The sequence below is a fragment of the Schistocerca serialis genome, chromosome 2 (assembly GCF_023864345.2).
Source record: "Schistocerca serialis cubense isolate TAMUIC-IGC-003099 chromosome 2, iqSchSeri2.2, whole genome shotgun sequence".
Taxonomy (NCBI): domain Eukaryota; kingdom Metazoa; phylum Arthropoda; class Insecta; order Orthoptera; family Acrididae; genus Schistocerca; species Schistocerca serialis.
The window spans coordinates 259,560,109-259,575,025 of NC_064639.1; the positions used below are offsets into that span (position 1 = coordinate 259,560,109).

The window sequence follows — 14,917 nt, forward strand, 5'->3', positions numbered from 1 at the left end:
CTTACCCCTCGTGAGATAAGCCTCTACATCCTTACATTTGCCCTCTAGCCATCCCTGGTTAGCCATTTTGCACTTCCTGTCGATCTCATTTTTGAGACGTTTGTATTCCTTTTTGGCTGCTTCATTTACTGCATTTTTATATTTTCTCCTTTCATCAATTAAATTCAATATTTCTTCTGTTACCCAAGGATTTCTACTAGCCCTCGTCTTTTCACCTACTTGATCCTCTGCTGCCTTCATTACTTCATCCCTCAGAGCTACCCATTCTTCTCCTACTGTATTTCTTTCCCCCGTTCCTGTGAATTGTTCCCTTATGCTCTCCCTGAAACTCTGTACAACCTCTCGTTTGGTCAATTTATCCAGGTTCCATTTCCTTAAATTCGCACCTTTTTGCATTTTTTTCAGTTTTAATCCACAGTTCATAACCAGTAGATTGTGGTTAGAGTCCACATCTGCCCCTGGAAATGTCTTACAATTTAAAACCTGGTTCCTAAATCTCTGTCTTATCATTATATAATCTATCTGATACCTTCTAGTATCTCCAGGATTCTTCCATTTATACAACCTTCTTTTATGATTCTTGAACCAAGTGTTAGCTATGATTAAGTTATGCTCTGTGCAGAACTCTATCAGGGGGCTTCCTCTTTCATTTCTTAGCCCCAATCCATATTGACCTACTATGTTTCCTATCTTTCCCTTTTCCTACTCTCGAATTCCAGTCACCCATGACTATTAAATTTTCGTCTCCCTTCACTACCTCAATAATTTTTTTATCTCATCATACATTTCATCAATTTCTTCATCATCTGCAGAGCTAGTTGGCATAAAAACTTGTACTACTATAGTAGGCATGGGCTTCGTGTCTGTCTTGGCTACAATAATGCGTTCACTATGCTGTTTGTAGTAGCTTACCCGCCCTCCTATTTTTTAATTCATTATTAAACCTGCTCCTGCATTACCCCTATTTGATTTTGTATTTATAACCGTGTCTTCACCTGACCAAAAGTCTTGTTCCTCCTGCCACCGAACTTCACTAATTCCTATTATATCTAACTTTAACTTTAACCTATCATTTTTAGGGACATTAAATTGAAGTCTTAGTAATTTCGTTGCGTACATTTTATTCAGCTCTGGATCTCAAGGATGTACCTCATTCTAGATTAATTCTTGTTAGATTCTCACACAAACGGAGTTTTGCAAGCTCAAAAAACTTGTGGACTCTCCTCCTCGTCGAATTTGAGTAATTATAAAAATCAGAGGCTGAGTTACACGGCTTAAACGTGACGTCTCCTGATGGTGACCAATTTTTTGACCACTGTGTTAACTGCAGGCAATGAGACACGTGATTCCAGTTCACGTGCTTGAGAGAATGAATTTTCCTCTGCTGTGCTGAACCACAAAGCCGTAGACGCTATCGACAGAGGACAGAGAGTTATTAAACCCCGACAGAAAGTGAAAAGAAACTTTCGTTCCGAGGCAGAGTGCCTGTTTTACGGCGTGAGTACGGTTGTACGCGAAGAAGTTGTACGGTGGCGAGGACAAAGGAACCATTCTATGGCCGCTTGGCGCTACCATGTTATCCCCGGCAGATATAACGAAGGCCGTCAATTTTTTAGAAGAAGTGATAATGCGCTGCAACAACGTTTTAGTGCGTAACTTAACAACCGGCTAGGCGACCCGGGTATTGAGAACCGCGAGCGGACAAGGTAATACGGCTGTATCGGAGCAAGTCTGCCCGCGATAAGGCTCATAACGTCAGGGGAGGTGGCGGTGGAGGCGCCGCGACGCCCGCCTAGCGAGTAGCGCACCGTCTGACCAGTTAGTCCTCACCGCTCACCCGGTTCACACCTGAGGCTGCCGAGGTCCACCCAGGTACGTCCCGCTCGCATCTCTGCTGCTGCATTTTACGCTCCTCTCTCTCTCTGTGTATGTGTGTGAGTGTGTGCATCAGTCCTTTATTTAAATGGCTTTAGATAAGGACTCCCGACCAGAATTTTGCGTTCCACTTCGTCAAAATATATGACGCAAGAAAGATAATAGAGTTTAACGTCCCATCGACAACGTGGTCAGTAGAGAAGTAACACAAGCTCGGATTGGGGAAGGACGAGGAAGGAAATTGCTTTGAACAATCCAAGGAAATCACGGAAAACTGAAATCTGGATGGCCAGACGGAGAACTGAACCGTGGTCCTCAGGAATGCATACTGCATGTTCTAACCACGGCGCCAAATATAGGCTCCCGTCTGATTGATCAGTAGGGTGGCTCACATTCGTAGATGGCATTTTTTGCTAACAATGATCGTGTGCCGTTAACAAATACGTTCAGGTGCGCCGGCTATTGAAAATTAATGTTGTTGTTGTTGTTGTGGTGGTCTTCAGTCCTGAGAATGGTTTGCTGCAGCTCTCCATGCTACTCTATCCTGTGCAAGCATCTTCATCTCCCAGTACCTACTGCAGCCTACATCCTTCTGAATCTGTTTAGTGTATTCATCTCTTGGTCTCCCTCTTCGATTTTTACCCTCCACGCTGCCCTCCAATACTAAATTGGTGATCCCTTGATGCCTAAGAACCTGTCCTACCAACCGATCCCTTCTTCTAGTGAAGTTGTGCCACAAGCTCCTCTTCTCCCCAATTCTATTCAATACCTCCTCATTAGTTATGTGATCTACCCATCTAATCTTCAGCATTCTTCTGTAGCACCACATTTCGAAAGCTTCTATTCTCTTCTTGTCTAAACTGTTTATCGTCCACGTTTCAGTTCCATACATGGCTACACTCCATACAAATACTTTCAGAAACGACTTCCTGCCATTTAAATCTATACTCGATGTTAACAAATTTCTCTTCTTCAGAAACGCTTTCCTTGCCATTGCCAGCCTACATTTTATATCCTCTCTACTTCGACCATCATCAGTTATTTTGCTCCACAAATAGCAAAACCCCTTTAGTACTTTAGGTGTCTCATTTCCTAATCTAATGCCCTCAGCATCACCCGACTTAATTCGACTACGTTCCATTATCCTCGTTTTGTTTTTGTTGATGTTAATCTTATACCCTCCTTTCAAGACACTGTCCATTCCGTTCAACTGCTCTTCCAAGTCCTTTGCTGTCTCTGATAGAATTACAATGTCATCGGCGAACCTCAAAGTTTTTATTTCTTCTCCATGGATTTTAATATCTACTCCGAACTTTTCTTTTGATTCCTTTACTGCTTGCTCAATATACAGATTGAATAACATCGGGGATAGGCTACAACCCTGTCTCACTCTCTTCCCAACCATTGCTTCCCTTTCATACCCCTCGATTGTTATAACTGCCGTCTGCTTTCTGTACAAATTATAAAAAGCCTTTCGATCCCTGTATTTTACCCCTGCCACCTTCAGAATTTGAAAGAGAGTATTCCAGTCAACATTGTCGAAAGCTTTCTCTAAGTGTACAAATGCTAGAAACGTAGGTTTGCCTTTCCTTAATCTTTCTTCTAAGATTAAAATTAAATTAATGCGTATTCTCTAAACTGCAGTTCACAAATGTGTAAGTGAGTGCTGGGTGCTGGGTCAAGCGGAAAAAAAGTCTGGCTTAGAGACGATCAACAAAATGTGTATAGCAGCTATACAGAAGCAGTGTAAAAGTCGTGGGTCGCGACACGAATACGATAACTATACAGGTTTCATTAAATGAATTCGCAATTGCGAATGACAACCATCAGCTGTAGAATGAAATGATGACAATAACAATGTGTGCTTGACTGGGATTCGAACTTGGATTTCTCGTTTATCGCGAGCTGTCGCTTTTCCGTAAGGCTATCCGAAAACGGCTTGTGGCCAGACCCAAACATCTGCATGTTGTGAGCCATGCGTCTACGATCTGTACTCGTATACAGGTCAGACGCTGTACTTGAAAGTCGTTTACCCGGTATCGGCTGATAAATATGATATTACAGTGCCTCTGTTATTCTGAATACGATGCAGAGTTCCTTTAGACATGCATGCATGTCCAGTGGAACTTTGCATCGTAATCAGAATAACACAGGGACTGCAATATCGTATATACAGGTTTCATACCATATAAGTGTTTTTAATCTACGTTATTGGATTTAAGAGCAGAATTACACAAAATTTTAAGGAAATGAAACGTTCCATATTCAATAGTCTTGACATAAATAACGATACAAGTGCCATCATATCCATTTTCACTCGGTTCACAAGATTCTTGTTTTCCTCTTTTACAAATGAAATCATTTTACCAAAAGCCCTTTTTGTTTTCTTCAGGCATCCTAAGTTCACGGTGTAGTGTTACCAGCTGCACCTGTTGAACATCAGAAGGCTCCATGTTCCTCTTCAAGATGTAATGTCCGTGAACTCATCATCTGCATTGAGAGTTGACCGAATTTTCAGGATCTCTAGCCGTTGGGCAGTCGGTCTGGTCCTCTGTGCTTTTGAAATAATCGTATTGGTGAAATTCATGTGTAGTACGCCTAGATTCAGCGACGAGGCTAGCTAAATGTTTCGAAACGTCACACATGGTTATCCTCTTTCGTTTCTCAATGTGAGCAAAATCACGATCGCAAGACATCAAAGAGTGTCCTTTCGCCAAAAATATATATTCCGTTTCCGTAAAGTAACCCTTTTCTCATAGGGAAGTAAATGAATCTGTGCAAGTAGTTAACTAGTACCCCATAGCATTAAAATACTTAAGAATTACTTGCGTTGATTCCAAGTTTTGTAAAAAACATTAAAATGACGGTCAAGGTCTCCTGGTGCTTGGGAGACACATTAGCTGAAACCACAATATCGTCACTTTGGGTGTATTCCTTTCCTTCGCTGCCTACTTTCTTCCTTTCACTTCGAGCACTACCTTCGCTTCTCTTCCTCCGTTTTGGCGCACTTTTCCTTTCCATTTCGCAATATCGTGCGTTATTTACATATAATAATTACTTCACAAAAGCCCTGTTGCTACATACAAAGCAGAGAGCTACTTCAGTTGTTATCAATTCACACAAGTGCACTCCAAGACGCTAAGAGTTGGCATGACTCATTAATTGAACATAGATGTTAGTCTTAGACACGAGTACAGTATTGAGACAGCTACAAACACTGTTTCCCGCTGTTTTGGCGCTTGTGTCGGAACATATGTTATTGGCCTTGGCATTTACATCGGAAATTGACCAGTAACTCGTATATTACTTTTTTGGTGCTTGCCACAAATGTTGAAAACCAACCACTTCTGAAAAACCTGTTTCTGTATTTTTGAATGAGCACCGCTTAATAAAGGTAAACAAACTATTGTTCACTACGTTCTATTTTCCACAGCAGCTATTTAACACAAAAAATCCACAATCTGCATATAATTGTTTTATTTTTTCAAATCTTTGCGTAATTTCTAATTCTAAGCCACAAACAATGTGTTCCTACGAGTAGTGGGTCGTTCGACGAAAATGTTCGCCACAGTGTCAAGGATGAAGTTTTCTGCTTCTGGTTTATGGACATGCACGATGGCGTTGTAGATCAGTTTCTCTTGCTTCGTGGTGTTGCGCAAGTCAGTTTTCAATCTTCTAAGGGCGGCGAAAGAAAGTTTTGCTGTAAGTTTTGAAACTCGTATAGGATTAGAGAGATCTTTATCAATTCACCGACGTGCATGTTTAAGGTAAAGGACCTCACTAAGTCTTCCGCATTTTCAAAGAAACAATTTTTAAATTTACACTCATTTAACATCATATTTCTGTGCAAAGTAAATCTTTCTGGGTCAAAGTCGGTTTTATAAAATTCTGTTACGTATATGCATCTTTCGTTTTGGAAAGAAGAAATGTTTACGTTTCTTTGAAGTGAGTCAAAGCAGCTTCAGAAAATCGATCCTTGAAACACTGAATCACACTGTCTGAAACCTCAAAATAAATTCTACGGTTATAGCTACGGAGGCAATAGAAATCTTTCGAACTTTTGGAAGTTTCGGATCTTCAATATCAAATAATTTTTTGGCCAATTCCAAGAGAAAGCTCCATACCTCATGGAAACTTTCATCAGTTCGAGATGACTTCACAGCAATTCGGACTCTACTAATATCCCATGGCCTTTTGGAGCTGTCGAGATAAATTTTGCATAAAAGCGTTCAGATTTCCAACTGGCTCTAAAATTTTAATAAGATTTGTACTGACAAAGATAAATGCAAAAGAACACAGAAAGTTTCAGAAACCTTTAGCCTTAATATCTGTATCGGATTTTTCGAGCTCGAGCACCTCAGAGAACAAAATGAAGCTCGTAATTGTGGAAAATAGTTTTCAGCGGACTTATTCAGCCGGCCGAAGTGGCCGTGCGGTTCTAGGCGCTGCAGTCTGGAACCGCGAGGACGCTACGGTCGCAGGTTCGAATCCTGCCTCGGGCATGGATGTGTGTGATGTCCTTAGGACAGTTAGGTTTAACTAGTTCTGAGTTCTAGGGGACTAATGACCTCAGAAGTTAAGTCCCATAGTGCTCAGAGCCATTTGAACCATTTTGGACTTATTCAAATGCACCGACTGACATGGCGAAAAGGTCGAAGAATTATACGCTGAACAAAGTTAGCACCTTGGAAAGCTTGCACATACTTAAATACTGCCAGTCGCTTGGCTGGGCGAGTAAAAAATTGGTCATTTCTTTCACATTTGAGATTCTCACCATGGTCTCATTCGAGATTGTGTCTTGAATCACATGGTTCAAAGAAGAAGCCAAACAGTGAACATGCAGAACTGGCAGCTCACTTTTTTTGATTTCTGCTTACAACCCAGAAAAAGTTCCGGTCATCTTTGCCTCTCCGTCAGTAACAATATCTCTGAATGACATGATATCTGCCGGCCGGAGTGACCGAGAGGTTCTAGGCGCTACAGTCTTGTACTGCGCTTCCGCTACGGTAGCAGGTTCGAATCCTGCCTCGGGCATGGATGTGTGTGATGTCCTTAGGTTAGTTAGGTTTAAGTAGTTCTAAGTTCTAGGGGACTGATGACCTCAGAAGTTAAGTCCCATAGTGCTCAGAGCCATTTTGAACATGATATCTAAAGAAAAGCGAGTGAGAACATCCATTAAAATTGTCAACAATACTGGATCTACAGTAGATTCAGTATTATAGAAAAAAAAATTGAACATGATATCTAAAGAAAAGCGAGTGAGAACATCCATTAAAATTGTCAACAATACTGGATCTACAGTCGATTCAGTATTATAGAAAAAAAATTCATTAATTTGCAAATCATCACCACTGAGACGTCTAAAGCAAATCGAAACATGCCCGTGTAGACAGACGTCGCTAGTTTCATTTAAATGATACCGTTACGCAAATTGTAAACTAAAACTTACCACTCCACAAAGGATGATACTGTGGGAATAAATATCTATCGACGCAAAGCAGGCCGTTTTCCGCGAGACAGATAACGCTGATCACTTATTAATTGTTTATGGAGGACTAAGAAGCCTGATTGCATGGGCCAACGGGACGTCAAAATTGGCATAATTGACAGACTTGAATTTTTCCTCAGTTTTTCTTTTTTTTCATTTATGGTATTTTTCTTCCTCACTTCGTGTGCGTGAAAAAGAAATTCAGGGTACGATCACTGTTGCGAGACTTCCTGCCCATTGTTGTGTGCCGGATAGATTAACTGAAACTGACGCCCCTTTTATTTCGCGAATCGTTGGAAATATCGGAACGACGTTTTTGGCTAGTGGTAGTAGGCAGAGGGCGGGTTACTTTCGTTGTACAGGCAGTATTCTCACGTCTTGTATCAACCGAGATTCTGAAGCAAGAATGTTATTTTAAGTGGAACAATGAAGTGTTTTAGCGGTTTTCGAAAGCTCTTGGAAACAGGAAGGCAACGATGTTACTCAAGTCACTGTCGACGTTGAAACTCATAGCACAAATATCCGAGAAACATGCTAAAATTGAATTGCCATGCCGCCGGAAACGGCTATTGTCACACCTCCAAGGGTGACTCGCATTCCAAGCTCCGCTATTGTTTCAAGGACTCTTGTCTTTCACCTTGTTTCCACAAAAGCTATTCACTTAAACATGAGTATAAACACAGAGCTGCAGTAAATATATTGTGCAGGTGGAGTTGGTGAGGTTTCTTTTGCTGTAAACAGTGCTCCTACCTGCCGAGATGTTCTCAGACTAGTTCTAATGTATACTATCATTGTTGTCAGTGACTTTAATAGAAAAAGGTTGTTACGTTTTTTTCTAGAAAACAATTTTCTGATTTTTCAGTCAACTGGTGTAAGGTAACTCATTTATATTACTCTTCTTGCCTCAGTTACACGTAGAATAATGCTACTTTTACATATTCGATGTTGAAATCACGTATTTTGTCCTAAAAGTATAGTTCCTTGTTGTTTCTTTCGATCTGATAGTTTCATGTGCCGACAGGAAAAGTGGTCAGTGACTTTCATATACGATATGTAACACTACATGCATCAGGTTTACCCGTATACCGTTTTATATACAAAATTATCATGCGTCATTGTATACTTTTGTGACGATTTTGAATTAATTTATCAATAAATGACTCATGGAACCAACCGCTTGCTCGAAGTCTATGTAACTTTTTGGCTGCATAAATCATTTATTGAAAGTTTTTTTTACGACTGTTGCTGTCAGACACGTTTAAAATTGCAATTAATTTGTATTATTTAAAACCATCTCTGCTCTGTTGTATTCGACCTAATACAGATAACCGACTGCAAACGGTCTGCTGCAGCCACTTGACGTTGTTACACATACTAGGGCAACAAATGCTTAGAAAATATATCCGGGACTCAGAACAATCAACATGGAGGGGGCCTTGGGCACATTATCCCCTTACGCAGGGAATGTAAGCCTTCGGAAAAATGCACATAGTTCCTATAAATTATTTTCTTTTTCACTTAAAATATTTGGTATGATACGTTACAATATGTAGATTCGAAATGTGTAAGTGACAAATGTCTATCAGTAATCGTGGTTTGGTAAAACTTCAGTCTCGCTTAGGCGCATCGGAGTATCGTCTCAGTTGTGTGACTGGATTCGTGATTTCCTCTCAGATAGTTCGTAGTGATAGACAGTAAATCATCGAGTAGAACAGAAGTAATATCTGGCTTTCCGCAAGGTAGTGTCATAGGCCCTCTGCTGTTCCTGATTTACATAAATAATGTAGGTGATAATCTGAGCAGTCCCCTTAGATTGTTTGCAAATGACGCTGTAATTTACCGTCTAGTAAAATCATAAGACGATCGGGAGTGATCTGGAGAGAATTTCTGTATGGTGCGAAAAGTGGCAATTGGCACTAAACAAAGAAAAGTGCGGGGTCATCCACATGAGTAATAAAAGAAATCAGAAAAATTTTGGGTATACGATAAATCGCACAAATCTAAGGGCTGTCAGTTCGACTAAATACCTAGGAATTACAATTACAAGCTACTTAAATTGGAAAGACCACATAGATAATATTGTGGGGAAGGCGAATCAGAGACTGCGCTTTCTTGACAGAACACTTTGAAGATGCGACAAACCCACTAAAGAGACAGCCTACATTACACATGTCCGTCCTCTGCTGGAATATTGCTGCGCGGTGTGGGATCCTTACCAGGTAGGATTGACGGAGGACATCGAAAAAGTGCAAAGAAGTGCAGCTCGTTTCGTGTTATCGTGCAGTAGGGGTGAAAGTGTCACTGATATGATTCGCGAGTTGGGGTGGCAGTCACTGAAACAAAGGAGGTTTTCTTTGCGGCGAGATCTATTTACGAAATTTCAATCACCATCTTTCTCTTCCGAATGTGAAAATATTTTGTTGACGCTCACCTATGTACGGAGAAATGATCATCATAATAAAATAAGAGAAATCAGAGCTCGAACGGGAAGATTTAGGTGTTCCTTTTTCCCACGCGCCATTCGAGAGTGGAATGGTAGAGAAGTAGTATGAAAATGGTTCGATGAACCCTCTGCCAGGCACTTAAGTGTGAATTGCAGAGTAACCATGTAGATGTAGATGTAGAGTTAGGCGCACACTTTACCCCACATTCCCCTACACGGGGTAGCACTTTTCTGAATGAGTAAGCCTTGCAGTTGTGGAATTCGCAGTTAAACAGATCTTACGACCTGTCGGTGGTCTGAAATTAACCCAAATCAATAGTCAAAAATTAATTATGTGGTACGGGCGTGTGTTGTATAAAGCAGCTCTTAACAGTTTAAATATTTTTACTAGCACCATTCTGATAAGCTAATGGTTAACAGAGTTCCGTTTACATGATTGATAGCTGACCATTTATGTGTGTCGTGCGAAGTAGAGGCCTACAGGACACCCGTTTTATCTTGGCAGCGAAGGCCCTATCTTTTCGTTGCATATAAGGACAGAACCTTGCCCCACATGGCGAAGTTTACACCGGTTTAGCCGACTCCGGCAGTCTGCCCTTTCAAATTTAGTATACTTCTCTGACAATTTTGCGAAAAACATCAACGAGAGTTGTGTCACCTTACGATGCGCACTAGCACACCACTTCCGGGCCAACTCGCTTAAAAACCTGGTTATTATAAAAAAATGGCTACAAAATCCTAAAAAAATTGTGTTTTTATTAGATCCTTCGGGCTGTTTATTAGGAATTCGATGCCTGAATTATAAAATTCAAAATGACATCTCCAGTTTGGCAGATCAAAAATTTGGATTTAGTGGATTGGAATAAAACTTAGGATATACAGAATTGACATCGCTGACAACGAATCAGGAGTTAAATTTGCCGTATTGAAGTATTTTATTCGATACTTCACATTTTTCAGTCTAAATCACAGTCACATTCGTCGCTTGCGTCTTTATTACTTCCGGAAGGGCCACTGTTGGATTGTCCACCGGGAGAGGTCCGAAAAGCAGGTGTCATATGTCTATCTTCCTCATTATCATTTTCTCGACTCTCGGGCTGACTCGATACAAAGAAGCCAGAAACCGATGGAATGCGACATCCATCGTTTTATCAAGGGAATATTTGCGTGTAAAATCCCCTTGGTAAAGTTGGGTTCAAATGGTTCAAATGGCATTGAGCACTATGGGACTTAACTGCTGAGGTCATCAGTCCCCTAGAACTTAGAACTATTTAAGCCTAACTAACCTAAGGACATCACACACATCCATGCCCGAGGCAGGACTCGAACCTGCGACCGTAGCGGTCGCGCGGCTCCAGACTGTAGCGCCTAGAACCGATCGGCCACCTCGGCCGGCTCGGTGAAGTTGGGTATCCTATTCCCTGCTTCCTGCGGATCTTCAGACGGTCGATCAAACGGGAACGGAGCAACTTCGGTTAAGGCATATCGGGCGTCAAAACTATGTCGACTGATGTCGCCATGGGGCATTACTGCAGAATGTTGTAGGTCCGGCCATGCTGGCACCCGACTTTCGAGAAATATAGACTTTTTTCGAAGTTCTTAATAGACTTACTTTAGTTTTAGATTTATATGTACAAAATTTCAATAATTCTGCAGCATTTCACGAAAAAAAACAATATTATTCAGGAAAATTTTAATCTTGTAAAAACTTATTTGCCAATTTACGAAAAAGTATGATTACAAGAATTCTACAGGAAACCCTATAACATGTGTTTGTGCAGAAAATAATTTACGAGATTAAACTTCCTGTCAGATTAAAACCGTGTGCCGGACCGAGACTCGAACTCGGGACCTTTGCCTTTCGCGGGCAAGTTCTCTACCAGAAGAATTTCTGTGAAGTTTGGAAGGTAGGAGACGAGGTACTGGCAGAATTGAAGCTGTGAGGTCGGGTTGTGAGTCGTGCTTGGGTAGCTCAGACGGTAGAGCGCTTGCCCGCGAATGCCAAAATTCCCGAGTTCGAATCTCGGTCCGGCACAGTGTTTTAATCTGCCAGGAAGTTTCATATCAGCGCACACTCCTCTGTAGAGTTAAAATCTCATTCACTACTTTACGAGATAATCGCAATAATGAGGGACCAATTTTTACCGCGTGGAACTGCCGCACGGTCGAAGAACGACCGTCTCCTAAAAGCGTGAAAAATGTGCGCACGAATACATTTCAACTCGTTAACTACACTATTAAGGTAGCAGGACAGCCATTCACAAAAGTGGAGCAACGTAGAGGAAATATTGTAGCCAACGATTTTGGATAATATCGGCAGTAGTTTAATGTCGATATACGTCACTGCATATTATAAACATACATTCTGGAGCGCTATGCATCCTATTTTGACAACCAGGGAGGATCATAGTCATGTATTAAACAGGCCACGCTAACAGTACCTGAAAAATGTGTCGCTGTCCGATTCACTGTTCGTTGTCCAGTGTCACGGCAAGTGTTATATCGACTGGAATGACACCGCAGCATTGGCCAAGTACGCACTAGTGCAATTTATACAAGACTTCGCGGGACTAAAGTCGGAAGGTGCATCTTTTTTTCCTAATCTGTCCCTGTTTTGAAGCCGGTTGGCCCATTGGGAAGCAGATTAACGAGTAGGATACACAATTCCCAAACGTATCGAAAACGTTCTCACAGTTTCACGTGGGATACCACTAGACGTAGACAGATGGGGGAGGCAGGGGAATGGGGAGGGGGGGGGGTTGGTGACATGAACGGTATCCGTCCAGCCTCTGCCCCTAAAATTCTCAAATGCAGTTCAAAATGCCGGCCCCGTGAAGATAAGGTAAAGGGCAGGGAGTCGGTTCCGAATGCCACAACAAAGATTCACTTTCCATTATTGGTGGCGGAAAGGAGTCGAGCCCGCGGCAGGTGATTATAATTGTGCGGAGATCAAAAGTGGGCACGTCACTGCACAGTAGTTTTGAAATATATTGAAAAAAAAAACTGAATAAACATTAACAGTATTATTTCTAAACCTTATACACTCCTGGAAATTGAAATAAGAACACCGTGAATTCATTGTCCCAGGAAGGGGAAACTTTATTGACACATTCCTGGGGTCAGATACATCACATGATCACACTGACAGAACCACAGGCACATAGACACAGGCAACAGAGCATGCACAATGTCGGCACTAGTACAGTGTATATCCACCTTTCGCAGCAATGCAGGCTGCTATTCTCCCATGGAGACGATCGTAGAGATGCTGGATGTAGTCCTGTGGAACGGCTTGCCATGCCATTTCCACCTGGCGCCTCAGTTGGACCAGCGTTCGTGCTGGACGTGCAGACCGCGTGAGACGACGCTTCATCCAGTCCCAAACATGCTCAATGGGGGACAGATCCGGAGATCTTGCTGTAGTTGACTTACACCTTCTAGAGCACGTTGGGTGGCACGGGATACATGCGGACGTGCATTGTCCTGTTGGAACAGCAAGTTCCCTTGCCAGTCTAGGAATGGTAGAACGATGGGTTCGATGACGGTTTGGATGTACCGTGCACTATTCAGTGTCCCCTCGACGATCACCAGTGGTGTACGGCCAGTGTAGGAGATCGCTCCCCACACCATGATGCCGGGTGTTGGCCCTGTGTGCCTCGGTCGTATGCAGTCCTGATTGTGGCGCTCACCTGCACGGCGCCAAACACGCATGCGACCATCATTGGCACCAAGGCAGAAGCGACTCTCATCACTGAAGACGACACGTCTCCATTCGTCCCTCCATTCACGCCTGTCGCGACGCCACTGGAGGCGGGCTGCACGATGTTGGGGCGGGAGCGGAAGACGGCCTAACGGTGTGCGGGACCGTAGTCCAGCTTCATGGATACGGTTGCGAATGGTCCTCGCCGATACCCCAGGAGCAACAGTGTCCCTAATTTGCTGGGAAGTGGCGGTGCGGTCCCCTACGGCACTGCGTAGGATCCTACGGTCTTGGCGCGCATCCGTGCGTCGCTGCGGTCCGGTCCCAGGTCGACGGGCACGTGCACCTTCCGCCGACCACTGGCGACAACATCGATGTACTGTGGAGACCTCACGCCCCATGTGTTGAGCAATTCGGCGGTACGTCCACCCGGCCTCCCGCATGCCCACTATACGCCCTCGCTCAAAGTCCGTCAACTGCACATACGGTTCACGTCCACGCTGTCGCGGCATGCTACCAGTGTTAAAGACTGCGATGGAGCTCCGTATGCCACGGCAAACTGGCTGACACTGACGGCGGCGGTGCACAAATGCTGCGCAGCTAGCGCCATTCGACGGCCAACACGCGGTTCCTGGTGTGTCCGCTGTGCCGTGCGTGTGATAATTGCTTGTACAGCCCTCTCGCAGTGTCCGGAGCAAGTATGGTGGGTCTGACACACCGGTGTCAATGTGTTCTTTTTTCCATTTCCAGGAGTGTAGTTACACTCACAGGCTCATCAGGAAGACTACAATCGTAAACCAATATATTTAATCGCACAGTAAAGGCAAATAACAGAACATGTTAATAGAAAACTACTGACAGCTTTCCTTTTTGACTTAAAGAAGATTCATTTTATCATAAATATCATGTAACTAAATAAATAGTAGATTTCCAAGCAAAATATTCTTTTTAATCATGTCAAAATATTCATAAACTTTCCTATTATTTCTATAAACATCCATACTTAAACAATAAATATCAAAATAGACAATATAATGGAAGTCAATATCCTATTTAGTGCCTTAGCTTCTAGCATGTGAGTGTTAAGTTCACATTTCTTTATTTAATAAACAACCCTGTCTATTTTGAAGCATACTCGATGTTCATAAACTTGCCACTCTCAGTCACTGTCCCAAACTTCTCTTCCATATTCATTCTCTTCCTCTCCATTAGTCACTGTATTAATGACAGACATCTTTAGGATATTATCAAAATACGAAACTGCAAAGTGATAACGTCAATCATGCATGAAGAATTCTGTAGTGTCTCAGGTTTCAGCGGAATGACGTCCATGTATGCTCTCGGCACATTACAAAAACGAGAAACTGTCTTAGTCTTCACTGGAGGAAATTCATTTTTCACCATTCTACTG

General features: G+C 42.5%; 1 protein-coding gene across 1 annotated transcript in view; it reads left to right on the forward strand.

Annotated features, from left to right (window-relative positions):
- The first annotated feature begins 1,769 nt into the window (after nucleotides 1-1,769).
- The window catches only part of LOC126455509 (solute carrier family 22 member 7-like), a 204,747-nt gene continuing 191,599 nt past the window's right edge, over nucleotides 1,770-14,917 (forward strand). Inside the window, exon 1 of the mRNA XM_050091259.1 lies at nucleotides 1,770-1,872. The gene's annotated coding sequence lies outside the window, so the exon portion shown is untranslated. The remainder of the gene's footprint in view (nucleotides 1,873-14,917) is intronic.